The sequence below is a fragment of the Tupaia chinensis genome, unplaced genomic scaffold (assembly GCF_000334495.1).
Source record: "Tupaia chinensis unplaced genomic scaffold, TupChi_1.0 Scaffold000180_1, whole genome shotgun sequence".
NCBI classification, from domain to species: domain Eukaryota; kingdom Metazoa; phylum Chordata; class Mammalia; order Scandentia; family Tupaiidae; genus Tupaia; species Tupaia belangeri.
This window is the reverse complement of record NW_006159655.1, coordinates 322,733-338,894: the sequence shown is the minus strand read 5'-3', so window position 1 is coordinate 338,894 and position 16,162 is coordinate 322,733.

The following is a 16,162-nucleotide window of genomic DNA, read 5'->3' as shown; positions in this document are numbered from 1 at the left end:
CCTGCCTCGACCAGTCATGATCATGGGTGTACGCACTCCTGGTGTTCACAGGCCGACCTCAGAATGTGAACAATCTGGGACCTTCCCTGTGACTTTAGCATCACAGAGTGCCATGCCACGAATGAACTATTGTGGTTGGCCTATTGTTAGCTAATCTTATTTGCTAGAAACTTCTCTTGTCTTCCCTGTTTGTGCGTATGCCTCAAATAGATAGACTGATCTTAGAACCTTGTGGCTGTACTCAGACATGTTTCCATGTGACTAATTCACTTCAATTCTAGAGGGCTGATTTCTATTTTATGAACTCCATGCTTTTTGTCCCAATCTATTTTCTCCTTATGAGTTCTCTTATGCTTCTTCATATCATCTTGAATAATAATAATTGCTCATTCATAGACCAGGAATCACAGAAGGGAAGACGTCCTGGTGACTTTGATCCAATAATGGAACACATTCTATTTGCAAACTGTAATTTGTCTTACCCTCAATAGAATGTGACTTCTATAACTTGCATTGATAAAATTATTTCTTAAAAAATTATGACAGTTTTTACTACTGAATATTATAATGTGTGTATTTTTCAAAGAAAATTTGCTTGATCTAATTTAAGGTATATGAATTAAAATAGAGGTAATTGAGAGATGCAATAGTAATATACTTGTGGATCAAACAATTTAGAGATGTAAAATTTACTGAATAATGTCCCAGAGAATTCTATTTTCCCTTCTCCTTGTCTCTCATGATAATAAAGGAACCAAAGACTTTTAAAAACACATTTCTCATTGTTAATATCACTAGGAAACACTTATTGGAATAGGAATTGAGAACATTACTAGAAGATGTAGGGGGCAATTTATCTTTCCTCTTTAAGAAAGAGAATGTGTAAAAAGAGAGAGAGAGAGAGAGAATGCATACATAGAGCCTATTCTGACTGAGAAGGAAGAGGAACTTAATGATGTTGAATGACAATTATATTCTACTCTTTTGGATTAAGTACTTCATGAATCAGCATAACTCTGCTAATCAGGTATTAAAATAAGTAACAAAGAAATGAATAATTAGGCCATTAATTTGTCAAACATAATGCCAACCTGCTTATTATGAGTCTTAACATAGACATTGCATTTCAGATATTATAGAAGCTGAGTTATAACAATTATTGGGCACTGAGTTTTCAGAAAATGTATTTAAGTAAATAAGTAGACTTAGATGATTGGGTTAAATGCCACCTCCATGCCTTTGGTTTTGAAAGATTTTTGCTATAGGACACATGTGCTCGCTGAGAGACAGAGACAGAAAGTGAGAAATCCCCCCTTCCCCAGGGGGTATGGCCACACCACAACTCCTCCTCTACCATCTCCTCTCAGGATTTTGGGCACACATGCACATGCACCCAGTGTGACAACAAGGCACTGGGTCTGGGACTTAAAACCATGGTCGACTATGTGGGAGTCCAGCAATGTAACCATTACTCCATCTGTTGGTCCCAAATGCCACACTGATACCTTTTGAGCTTAATAAAAGCTCTTGATAAACCAAGTAAGATTAAACATTGATTTATTACATAAGATAATATAGATTCAATTAGGGTAAAATTCCTCTTTTTTTTTTATAGAGTATGTATTCTAAGAACCTAGAAAATAGGATAACAATGTATTGATGTATGCTTTTTTTTTTTTTTTTTTTTTTTTTTTTTTATGCTATCTGTTATCAGTTTCTCCAGTGATATCCATGGTTTTAAGTTCATTTTTTGAATTAATGTGTAACAGTAAGCTGTTTAGGTTTTATAGTTTTATCTGATGTGAGAGACAAAGTGTGTTTACTCTATCCTATCTGGTACTGTCTCTTAAAGCTTTTACCCAGATATAATCTATATGTGAGAGCTGTCAGAATCAAAATGAGTCTATCTGTGTCACCTTGTGTTAAACCTTAACTAAATGGAGCCAGGGCAGGTCAGACAGAGTATAGCCTCATATATGCCTGGTAACAAGAACTGATGCACAACTTCACACAAAAGTACTTCTGTGAGGACATCTGCCCAGAAACTGCCTATTCAACTTTGGACCGACATCACCCTTGTATTGATTCTGCTAGCCAAGTATAATTGTCCAAAAACAACTTATGTAATCCACATTTTTCTTTTAAAAACCCTTGTCTTCTTTTACTTCCCTGAGTTTAGCTGTATTTTACCATGGCAAGTATATTCCTCATTGCAATGTCTACTTTTGAGCAAATTTTTTTTTTTTTTGGAGAGGTTTTTGATATAGAGTGCCTGCACTTGCCAGACAGACAGAGAGAGACAGACAGAAAGTGAGAAATCACCCCCCAGGGGGGATGGCCATGCTGCAATTCCTTCTCCTCCATTCTCCTCTCGGGATCTTGGGCACGCACGAACACGTGCCTGGCGTGAGTTTTAAGCCACCGGGTTCGGGACGCGAACCGCAGTCGACTACATGGGAGTCCAGCAACATAGCCATTATGCTAACTGCTGGTCCCAAAGCAAATGTTTTTGAGACTCATTTTCTTTATTATTTAAAGCTTGATATACCTTTATTAAGCTTTGGTTGACCAGAGGAAGTCAAGTGGTCATACCTATCTTTAAGGAGGAAAAGATAGACAACTTTACTGTTTGCTCTGAGTAAGATTCAGAAGTAAAGAGTACCCATGATCACTGCAGTGCAATGAAGTTTATATTCTAGGTATAGGATGAGGCTTTACTTTGAACCAAGCCCATGCACCAAATTGATGGTATCTAAGCTAAAAGAATTTCAGTTCTCTTGGAGGCATGCATTTGGGTTTCTATTCCATCAAAATCCATAATTGTCATCATGAAATTGCCTGTATACACATCTATTTCAAAGAATCAGTGATAATATACTGTACTCACATAATCTTGAGCCACTACAAGGTAAGATGTAAGAATACGTTAAAAGAATCCTAAAGCTAGAATCCATAAGGAAAAATACCTAATGATTGAATATTAACTAGAAATATGATATAAATGACCTGAAAAACAGAAGTTAGTTGAAAAACATGAAGTAAAGAGTCATATAGGTCTGTTGATTCTTAAAAGATTTTATATGACTATGTTACTAATAATCAAAGATTATATAAAAGTATATTAGTATGTAAGTTACTAATCCAACTATTAGTTCCTTTCTCCTCTTCTTGTTTTTTTTTTTTTTTTTTTTTTTTCCCTTCAGTTTGAGAAAAAAAAAAAATTCTGTATTAAAAAGAACTAAGTGTTGGGACCAGCAGTTGGCGTAATGGCTATGTTGCTGGATTCCTATGTAGTTGACCGCAGTTCAAGTCCTGGACCCGGTGGCTTAAATTCATGCCGAGTGTGTGTGCGTGCGTGCCCAGGATTCTGAGAGGAGAATGGAGGAGAAGGGATTGTGGTGTGGCCATCACCCCTGGGGGTTGATTTCTCGTTTTCTTTCTCTCTGTCTCTCTCTGTCTTTCTGGCCAGTGCACACACCCTATAGCAAAAACCTCTAAAACATACATAAAAAAGAAAAAAAGAAAAGAACTAAATATTACTTCTTGATTTATGTATTATTTATTTGCTGAAAAACCCTATACCGTTACACCTTTAATTCTGTAGGTCAGTTCATGTTCTTCCAGCTTTTTGTTTATACCCCAGAATATGAACTGCATGACAATGTAACTTCTATACCTTTCCCCCCAAAAATATCCAACTATTATTTCCTTTTATCTAGAAAGAGAGTTCCTTTCACACAAGAAGAGAGTAAAGAAAGAAAAGAAAAAAAACTTTTCTATCCAAGACAAAAAGGGTAAATGATTGCTCCATAAATTGAACCCAGGTGTTTCAACTTCAAATCCTTTTATGTTTCTTTGACACTATGCTACTTCAATAATTCAACCATTTATAATCCATCAACTCCTACTTTCAGTCAAATGGGTCAGTAATATGGTCTCATTAAAATCTATTCCAGAAGTCTCTAAAGGAGTGTTGGGAAGAGGTTTTCCATGATGTTTCACACTCATCCCACTAAGATTAATTAATTTTCCCCATTTTCCCCCCCAAAACAGAACTTTCATTTTATTTGATTTTCAGCATTGCATTTAGTTCTGAAATTCCACAGCACTAGAAAACAACTTAGAATGAGAAAGTTGTTATGTAATCGCTCAATAGCCTGAAGAGGGTACAGGGCAAGGACACAGACAGACTCAGATCTGGTTTCCAAGTAATATAAAGGAAATATGTAATTCAACAAGTAATTCTTAGTGAACTTATAGTAACATGACACACAACAAGAAAATTATTTGATAAAATATGCTGAATGGGAAATGATTCAGTGAAAATATTATTCAGAACAAGCAATTACTGAGTGAAGGTATTACCCATAGCAGACAATTACTCAGTGAAAATATTACAGGCAGCAGGCAAATATTCAATCACACATTTGACAAGGAGAGCAATTATTCAATAAACAATCATATAATTGTACCCAATGGAGCATGCTTGCCACTCGGCATACAAATAATTTACAGATACTCAGGATGACGTTCTAACTGTTAAAATGTGGATAATTTATGGTTCTCATTTGTCATTGTTGAGATAATTTTATTTTAGTTTTACTTTCAAGTAAACAGCATTAAAAATGTGTACCACCATTCAAAAAATATATTTTTCAAATAATCCTACTTTAGTATTTTTTGTCTCCTTTCTTACATTATTCTCTTTATTGTTTTTCTTCCTCTTTTCCTTATTTTGTTCTTCTCTGGCTGCTTCTCCCACTATCTCACTATTTTCTTCTTTCTCATAATATATTGAATTTTAAAGGGTAAGACTGAATATTAAAAAGCTCATGTTTATTATTAAATCTTCTCTCTGCAAATCAATCATGAATATGTTTTCTAAGAAGAAAACATCACCAGTAGCTATTTATTGCACATCGATGGGTTACTAGTATAATTTGCAAAGTGAGATCCATTTAGAATGTAAATATACCTTCCAGAAGCTTATATGCTGAAATGGAGACAGTAAATAATCAAATAAATACATAATTTGGCCTGCAACACTTATTGACTACATATTCCCTGTCAGTCATTATGTGAACGGATGCATAGGACAATTTTTGTTCTCAAGGAGTATGTGAACTAATAGTGACTGATCCACAAACCAAAAATCTCAACATAGTATGGTAATTGTGGAGAGACAGGGAATAAAGAAACATGAGTTCAAAAATATACCTTACAGTATTAGAACTTGAGCTAAGTGTGGAAGAAACATGACTATTAAGTCAGGCAAAGGAAGGTGGGAAAGGAGTTCTTGGTGATGAAACAGCATGACAAAAGATACAGAGACACGAACCAGGGTGTGAGGATCACAAGCAGTTCGGTTGCTGAGCATGAGTGATGTTGGGACAGCAGTGGCAAAGGAGGGTGACTAAGAGGCACACATGGGAGAATCAACTTACAGCAAATTGATGCTCTTCCTTTACTTGTGTTTAAAGTTTCTTGATATGTAATTTTCTTTTTCCCTGTTTTCCAATTTTAGAATAAGGACTAAATGTAGCTGATGTTCTTCATCTGCATTTAGTCATGAATGGGATAGAAGAGTGCTAGGTATTCAGGAAGGAAAATGGCTTGTTTTGACATCTGATGAAAAAAAAACTGGACGGTGGCACAGTGGTAAAATGTGATGCTCTGTGAGGCTAATCCTCATGGGAAGACCCTAGATTCACACCAGAAGTCCTCTCTGAGTACATGGGCATGCATGTGCTATTGATCCAGGGTTGGCTGAAGCTGGGTGTGGATTGTAGCATGGAGACTCTGTTGGGGGTGCATGCTCTCTCTCTGTCATGGAAAAAATAAACTTTTTTAAAAAATGAAGAAAAGGGCTTAAGAATGGTAAATAACACTGGAAATATAGACACATGAGATCATAGGAGAGGGAGAACTGAGAAAAGGGAAAGTGAAATGAAAACCAGCTACAAGGTACATCTCAAGGTGAATATGGGCTGCAGTGTTTCTAAGAATATTGTGACATTCTAGGCACCACCATATTTCCATAGGGTTAGATAAAGATGGCTATCACATTTGCTTGATGATCCAAAAACTTCCAAAAGGGTTCTAGTGGACACTGGCCTTTTGTCATCTGCTATTTATTGACCCTTCTCTTGGTGTATTTATCTTTGGCTCCTGACTGGGGGAATCAACTCAACCTCAGGCTTTAAGGATTTGAGCCTACGCACTGCCATCTTCAGTTTCAGAGATTTATGACAATCAGGATTTCTACTTTGGTACAGTCTCAATGATTGGTCTCCCCCCATGGAAAGTACATATTCCTATCAGAGGCCACAGAGTGCTATTTTCTGGCCACTGACCTGAATGATGGAATGAGACTGGAAACACTGAGTTACCTCTGCAGATAGGTTGACTGGGCTAAGAGGGAGCCTACCCCTGGCTTCCAAGCCAAGTCAGAACATGTGGGTGAGTAGGATACTTTTGTGTCTTGATTAAACCACTAGGAAGACATGTGTCTGTCCCCTGAGATTTATAGGCTATGCAAGACCATATATATTTCCTTGTTGCTGATTAAACCCCATTTGCAGTCGATATCATTTTTTAAAGAGAGATTTTTGCTATAGGGTAAGTGCACTTTCCAGAGAGACAGAAATCACCCCTCCCCCCAGGAGGATGACCATGCCATAATCCTTTATCCTCCATTCTCCTCTTGGGATTTTTGGCATGCACACACACATACCCCATGTGAGTTTCAAGCTGTCAGGTATGTGATTTGAACTGCAGTCAGCCACGTGGGAGTCTGGGAGCATAACTATTACACCATCTGCTGGTCCTGTTCTGTGCCTTTTGTAACAAAAAGAATCTTGTCATAAAGGCCGAAAATTTATAGTGGTTACATATTTATTTACTTACATCATAAAATAACAAAATAAATGAATAAAGCTGACTATCAATAATAATAGTTACATATCTAAGCATTGCATTTTATAGACAAAAGTCAATATTGCTAGTATTTATAGTAGATATTGAAGTTAATATTATACATTTTTAAAAGTTTTTTTAAGTTTGTTTTTATTTCTTGAGAGAGAGAGAGAGAGAGAGGGAGAGAGAGAGAAGCACCCTTGGCAAATTCTCATCACACTAGGATCACCCCAGCCTTCCAGCCAGCCAGGATTGTGGGTGCATGTATGCACCTGACATGCTTAGGTTGGCCCAGGGTCTAAATCCCAGGTCTTCTATTACATGGCTTCCAGTATCACAGAGTGATGCCCCACCACCTACAGCATAATGGTGGCCTACACCTCTTATTTTTAAGAAACTAAAAATGTTCAGGGTCTTACAAAGCTTAAGCGTTATAGGCATAAACTCAAACTTTCTATTTCTAACACAAAACTTTTCCTAAGTTACTTTACATCTTTGGTACTATGTATACTTCAAAAGTTCACATTTCATTTTATATTTCTATAAGCTTTTAGAAATGAACAATAAAGAAGATTCACTTTCATGCTTTTTATTAATAAGTGTAAAATTTGGAAGTTGATGAAATAGAATGATAGGCAGCAGGCAATTGCTTTAAAGGGTTCCATGTTTTCTTTTGAGTAAAAATCTTAAAAAACTGTCTTTTAAAAAAATTGACTTTGGTAAATATTAGATAAAATATAGTTTACTATAATATATGGTTTACTATGTTTTTGAACAAAGGCTTTATCTTTTAGGTCATTGTTATTATGACTTCAGGATTATTTTTTCCATTGCAGTATTCAATTTTTAATTTCTAAAATGTTCTTGATTATAGTTCAGTTCTTCAGAGAATTCTCAACCTCACAAGTCCTACCTGTCACTCACAGATACTGCTTCCTCCCAGGAAACTCTAGGGTCATGGCAGAGATAGACGAGTCTGACCAAGGCACCTCCCAAGATCAATCCAGAGTCTCTATCTGTTTTTGATGAAATTGAAACCCTTAGGAAGTAGTACATGAGACTTTGAAGTTAAAAAAAATAAACATTTCCTTTTTGAATAAAGTGTGATTTCTACACATTACTTTGTTATTTAATCATGCCCTTAGAAAGCAGAGAGGTTCCTTGTAGGGTCACTTCAGTCTTATTTCAGAAAGTTAATAGGAGAATAAAAGCCCCCTCTAGAAATAAAATAAGACACATCTCTTTTCTCATTAAAACTGGTTCTAAACATATCAAATTCTGATTTTGAATAGTTAATTCAAACTTGAATAGTACCTATAAAATTTTCAATAATATTGATTCACACTTTGACATGCCAGTTACTCAATTTATGTGTCACCTCTCCTGTGAATAAATTGTGACCTTGTTGAAGGCATAGATAATGCTTTATAAAATCTTATTATTGTACACTTATCTCCTAAATGCAGAGAATAATGTGTCATATTATTTGACACTATATGTTTGTTCACCTATTCTCTTAGAAGTAGATCTGTACCATAATGGTCCAATGCATTTACAATTTGTTTTAAGGAGAGAAAATACACATCCAGTTCTAGTGAGATGGTGGCTCAACAGGTAAACTCATATTATTAGATAAAATACACCATGATACCATTTTGGAGACCAATATAACTATATTTTTTAAAACCCATAAAGTATTTAAGCTTTTTGGATCTATCATTATATAAATAAATATTTTACCCTAAAAAATAATTTCTCAGCATAAAATGCCACTTATTTATTCAGTCAACAATTATTAAATAACCCTTATATGTCAGGTATGGTTGCAGACAGTTGACATATATCATTGGACATTCTGATAGTCAGTGACAGACAAATAATAAATAGTGAATAAATAAATTATTCAGGATATTAGATAGTAATGAGAGCTATAAAAAAAGGGGGCAGAGAAAAGGGTATTAGGAATGTTGGAGTTTGGAGTTAAAATTTTAAACAGGATTCTGTGATAGACCTGTTTGAAAAGTCATTTAAAAGCAAAAACTTGAAGAGAGAGGGTTAGCACATAGATATCCGTGAGAAATGATAGAACAGCTAAAGACAATAATCATACAGCAGGAAGGTGCTTGAATGTTTCAAGAGCTATGAGACCAGTTGGAGGAGGTAAAGTTAACAGGAAGGAAAGCAGTTGAAGGTGAGGCTTGATAGAAATAGAAGTCTAGATCATCAGGGCCCTCCCAGCCTTTGAAAACAATGTGACTCTTAGGCTGAGTGAAATGGCGTACATAGCAAGGTTTTGAGAATGAGAGTGTCATGATCTGACATTTTAGCCCACAAAGAGGAAATGGTTGAGATTGGGTGATCAACCAATGAAGAAATATGTACATGAGTAATAACTCTCAAACAATATCACATCCTAATTCCTAGAACCTGTAAACGTTGCTATGTGTAAAACAAAAACAAAAATAAAAGCCTACAGATGTAGCTAAATTAATGATTTTGAGATGAGTTTATTCTAGTAGGCCCTACTGTATATACTTTATTCTTTCCTTTTTACTTTCTCTTTTCTTTTCTTCTCTTTTCTTTTCCTTTCTTCTTTTCTTTTCTTTCTTTTCTTTTCTCTCTCTCTCTTTTAAATTTTGTTTAGGGAGTGTGTGCTTTCTTGAGGGAGACCAACAGAAAGTGAGAGAGGGAAAGTTAGAGGCAACACCCCAGGAGGGATAACCATGCAATAATCCCCTTTCTTCTCAGGATTTTGGGCATGCGTGCACACCTGCCTGGCATGTTTTTCAAGCTGCTAGGTCTGAGACTTGAACTGTGCAGTTGACCATGTGGGATCCAGTTGCCTTAACCACCAAGCCACCTGGCTGGCCTTGCAATTGCATGTATTTGTACAAGAAAGAGGCAGAGGAAGATTTACCCACAGACAATACATGTGATGGGTGCAGAGAGTCAGAGAAAGGAAATGCTATGCAACTGGCTTTGAAAATGGAAGAAGGTACCATGAGCCAAAGAGTATGAGAAATGCAGTCTAGTTGCTGAAAATGGTAAAGAAACAGAAAAAGCAAACATTCAGTTTCTCTTGTAGCTTCTAGAAGGTGTACAACTTTGCTAATACCTTGACTTTGACTCAGTGAGACTCATTTTGAACCTCTGGTCTCAAGAATGAATTTTTAAAAAATAATTTTTTGAATTTTTGTTGTCTTCTGAGAGAGAGAGAGAGAGAGACACTTCCAAGAGGGTCTCCATGCCATGATCCTCCAGTCTCCATCAGCCTGGATCATGAGCATGGGTGTGCCACTGCCTGGACCAAATTTCTTAAAACCAAATTGTTTTAAGTCACAAAGTTTATCATAATTTTTATAGTAGTCACTGGGAACTACAATAAACTATTTCTATTATTCAGAAAAGAGATGATGGTGGCTATGTCACTGGACTCTCATGTAGTCGACCACGGTTTGAGTTCTGGACCCGGTGGCTTAAACTCATGCTGAGTGCATGTGCGTGCATGCCCAAGATCCTGAGAGGAGAATGGAGGAGAAGGGATTGCGGCGTGGCCATCCCCCCTGCGGTGGGGTGGTAATTTCTTGCTTTCTATCTCTCTGTCCCTCTCTACCTTTCTGGGGAGTGCACGTGCCTTATGGCAAACATCTCTCAAAAAAAAAAAAAAAAAAGGATGATGGTATTTTTGCTGGGATGATAAAAATGGAAATGGTAAGAAGAATCACATTTTAAAGTAGAACAAACAGAATTTTCATTCAGATATGAAGTGGGATATGTAATAAAGAAAGGAGTCAAGGTTGGCTGCAATTTTTTTGCCCAAGCAACTAAAATGATTTTGCTTCAGCTGAGATGCAAAAAGGTTGCATGGGAAAGTTTTTCAAAGGGCAACCAGGAGTTCTGTTTGGGACACACTAAGATTGAAGTTTTGTGGAGGTTTTTTTTTTTTTTTTTTCCTTTATATCTAAATGGAGATTTGAGTAGGCAGTTGGACATAAAAGTGTGGAGTTTGAGAGAGTTCTTTGGTAATCCAAATTTGGGAGTTATTGTCACATATTTGGCATTAAATGCTATGAGATGGGATGAGATCATCAAGGAAGTAAATGTAAATAGAGACGAGAACTAAAGACTAAATTTTTGAGAACTCCGCATCCTGTTTTGAGAGAAACTTTGTGCATGAAAATAACCAATTTAAACAATATTTATAAAAACTTATGAATAATATTAACATCTAACAACAGGGACTTCAAATATCAATGGAATTATCTAGCACTGTAAACAATAATGATAGCAGAAGTAATTATAGTAAATTATTAAGTAAAATAATCAGAACTCCAATGTATAAGAAAAATGAAATGAATGAAAAGGCTTTCTATAAAATAAAAAATCTTGTGTTACATTTTGGTTTTCTATACAGAGCAATTTTCAACTTATATGTTCTGTAACAATCCTTTAAGATTATATATGATTTTTTGAGAGGTAACTTCAAATCGCATCATAGACTGTTTAGAAATAACACACAGTAAAAAATGAATTGAAATATTTTCAAATAATTTGTTTTGAATCATAGTCATTTAAAGACACTAAAAAATATAAAGATAACATAATTGTTTTCAACATCACCTATTTGGGGAGATAAAATAATAGAGAAGATTGTAGGTCAACTACCTGATAGACATTCGGAGTTAGAAGTACCCCTTTGTATTACTGCCCCAAGCCATCTGCTTATAAAATAGACTTAAAAGAGCTACTTGTAGGCCTGCCTATGTAGTGGTGGTTAAGGCAGCTGGATCCCACATGGATGACCACATGGTTCGACTCCTGTACCTAACAACTTGAACCCATGCATGCTCAAAATTTTAAAAGGAGGGAGAAATGGAGAAGGGATTATGGTGTTCCTCTTTCCTCTCTGTCTCTCTGCCTATTGTATGCACCTTCTGGCAAAATTAAAAAGAAAAAAAAAGACTGACTTGTTCATGCTATTTTGATGATAGACATCTGCGCCAAGTTAGACTAATAAAATAGACTATTATTGACTTGTGTGAATATTATTTGGCTACAGAGTAGTACTTGACCCTTATGAATACCTCCCTCAGTTCTTTGGCGTATCACTAGAATACCAATGAACAGAAATACTTAGGTAATTGAAATCATGATGGAAAGGAAAATCTTTGCTGTCTGCTTTTAGTTGGTGATTTATTTTCAGTGACCTTGAAATGATTTATTTTTCTTTACTATTTTTTAAAGAGTTTTTGCTCTAGGGTGCATGCACTCACCAGAAAGACAGCGATAGGAAGTGAGAAATTACCACCTTTCCTGCCAGGGTGATGGCTACACCACAATACCTTCTTCTCCATTCTCCTCTCAGGGTTTGGGGCATGCACCAAAAATGCCCAGCATATTTCAAGTCACCAGGTCCAGGACTCGAACTGTGGTTGGCCGTGTGGGAGTCCAGCAACATAACCATTATGCCATCTGCTGGTCCCACTTATTTTTAAAATGATTACAAGTAATGAAGGAACTAAGAGATCTTTTAAAAAATTTTTTCACATACCAAGTCAGTTTCTACTTGAAACCTGTTTTTCCCCCCTTTATTTCTTAGTATTTGTGCTCTTTCTACACTCAGGACATTTCTAAAATTTACAACAAAACTATGAACATTGAAAAGTTATATTAATAGAGAAAATAGAAATATAGTTATTATTAAGGAGTAGTTTAAATGCTCAAAGTCTGCCTCAAAAGATCAAAGTTCAATTTTTTGTCATTTATGTCAATTTTATATAGACTATTTTTAAACAGAGTGTATTGTTAAATGAGTTTTTATACTGTCTGTTTTTTTGTTTCTATGCTTTTGATGCAGGCTGCTATTGTTTAATAGAGTATATTTTCTTTGACAAAAGAAAAGGAAATAAAAATATAGGTGTGATTATAAACCAGGAATGCAAGGTTATTAGATATGGGTTTGTTAATGGAGATTTTTAAAAAAGATAAAATAGTCTAAAAAGATGATTTGCTCTCTTCTGATTACTAAAAAAATATGAATTTAGGCTATAATAACTATGAATCAGCTCTTATCACCTGAGTCACATGGTAAAATTTAGATATTACATAGATATACATTTAGTATTTTAAATGAGAGAAAAATGTTCAACTATTTATGTATTGTAATGCAAAAATATCACTTCGTTGATTTTTCACTGATTTAAATTTTATTAAAAACATTTAAAAAGTACCATTGTTTGAAATTTACTTTCCCCACAAGCTGATTTGTAATATATAGATGTACTCTTAAATTGTCTTGAAAGCGCAGCTGTAACGAAAATGTATAGCATCATAAAAGAATAAAATTATGTTGATTCTAAGGAAAAACATACCCATGATTCATGACCTATTTTTAATATTATAATGCATCATCCAGAAACTCAGGAGGCTTCTGTAAGTTTGAAAACAATGAAAAGATACTTCTATAATTTTGAAAAACTGTATTGATATTTCCATTTCTTATTATGATGGTGTTGTTTGTGAAAATCCTGCCAAGATCAACTAGAAAAACGAAAGTGAAAACGATATTTCTTGGGAGTCATCAGAAAGCTTTATGGACAAAATCTTGGGAAATTAGTATCTAAGGTAGAGATAAACTAATACTTGACAGACATTATTTCTATTTAGGATGTAGTTGATTTTTTGTGTAAGCCAAGAGGTCAAGAAGCAAATGAAAGGGACTGCAGAGGAGTGATGTTAAAAGGTAGAGAAACAATTAGAGAATTTGTCAGGACACAAAGAAGACAAGTAGAGACGTAAGATTCCAGGATCTCTATGAAAAGAGATAGGTAAATAACTGACACCAATACCATTCATTTTTCCCTCAAGACATGTTTAATCCCAGAACTACATGGTGTAGGAGGCTAAGCAGAGTAAGAAGCTATATAGAAAGCTCTTGAAATGTGGAGCAGAGCTGATGGGAGTCATTGTGCTAAGACCTGAGGTACAATTCAGGGCATTTCAGGGGAGAGATTCTGACAAATATCCCCAGGTTATTGGTGGGAAATACTCAAGGCCCACCTCACGAAAGTAGAGAATAAACACAATGTAGCAGAAACTACACTTCAGGACAACTAAGCACCCAAAAGGATTAAGGTGATCAGCCCTACACTATTACTTACCGAAAGAAAAGTTAAACCTTGTTTTGTGAAAGCTAACATGGTTTAAAATTTCAAATATTTTGGCCCACCCTTGTGGTACAGTCAGTAGCAAACTACACCGCAGTGATGGAAGCCACAAGGCCAACCATGCGTTAGATCACAGGATTGTCTTGAAAGTCCAGGAATGTGCATGATTGCCCAAGATCCTAGAAGGTTGGGAAAAAAGGATTGTGGTGTGATAAGACCTTGTCAAGGGTCTCTCTCTCTCTCTCTTTTTCTCTCTCTCTCAAGGTGTACATGCACACATGTTCTCCACCATGAATTTAAAAAGAATTTCTACATTTTCTTTCATATATCATGTTCTGCATTTAATTAAAAAAAATTACCAGGTCTGTAAAATGACAGGATCACATAACCAGAAACAACAGTATATATAATAGAAACATACAGATGATCCAGATACTGGAAAAGGACTTTATAGGAAAGTAAAGATAAAGAATATACCAGAGAAACTGTGCAGGAAGAGTATATTTTCAGAATCTGAAATGATAGAAATGAATAACATTGTAAATTGAGAACTCAGTAGATGGGTTTGTCAAAGCAGGCTTTGACACAAGAAATCAGTGAATTAGAAGGTAGGTTAAATAGAGAGTAAAAGAAAGATGAAAAATACAGAAAATATCTAAGAATCTTATGTGACAGAGTGAAATGATCTCACAGATAAAGAAATCTGAGAACATAGGAGAGGACAAACAGTGCAGAAGTAGTATGACAGGAAAAATGGTCGAGAACTTTCCAAAATGCGTGAAAGATATCAAGCTACAGATTCAAGGTGTTCTATAAAACTCAAACATGAGGAATACAAAGAAGGTTATCACATTAATCCTTAGGCATACCATAGTCAAGTTGATAAAAAACAAAGGTGAAGAGAAAAATCTTGAAAGCAGCCAAGGTAGGCAGAGATTGATAAACACTTCTATGAAAGAAAGGTGAAATTGTTGGTTGACTTTTTTTTTTTTTTGCCTGAAAATGTGGAAGCCAGATGAAAATAGAATGAAATATGTAGAATACTAAAATTACTAGAAACTAAGAATTCTCTACCCAGAAAAAAATATCCTTCAGAACTTTAGAAAAGACCTGGTCATTATCTGAAGTAGTAGAGCACTGCTGAGTATGGCTGACACCACATGGGAGACCCAGTCTCTGCTCCCAGTACAATATAAAATGAGCTCGGCATGATGGCATGCATCTGTGGTCCTCTCTCCAGAGGTGAGATCCTGTCAAAAAACCCACAAAGTAAAACACTTCCCACCAAAAAAATTTTTCAGATGATTTAAAAAAAAAAACCTGAAAGAAATAATTGTCAGAAGACCTATACTAGAAGAAGTACTTAAAGGAATCTTTCATCCAGCTTGACTAAGCTACTAGAAGCACAGAAATGCAGGAAGGAATAAACAGCAACAGAAAATATAACTTTATGGAAAACTACAGATAAATATAGATAGTTCCTGACTTAGGATGGTTTGACTTAATGATGTTTCAACTTTGCAATGGTGTGAAACTTATCCATGTTTGGTAGAAACTATATTTCAAGTATCCATGCAACCATTATGTTTTTCACTTTTAATACAATATTCAATTATATGATATATTCAACACTTAGTTATAAAATAGGCTTTGTGTTAGATGATCTTGCTCAATTGGAGGCTACTGAAAATGTTCTAATAGTATTTAAGGTAGGCTAGGCTAAACTATGGTGTTAGGTAGTTTAGGTATGTGAATACATTTTTGACTTATGTGAATTTCTATTTATGATGGATTACCAGGATATAACCCCACTATAAATTAAGGAACATCTGTATTAGTTTATAAAGCAATAACAATAAATTCCTGTAGGATTTTAAATATTTTTGGTTTTGAAATACACAACAATGCAAAAGTCAGGAGATAGGTAAAAGTAAATGAAGTACTATAAATTTCAAGAAGTAAATCAATAGAGTAATATAGATCAAAGATAAATGTTATAAACTTTCAGGCAGCTGCTGAAAGAAAAATAAAGTGGATGAGTTGCCTTTGCCCTGCTTACGCTACAATGTAGGGAACTTCAC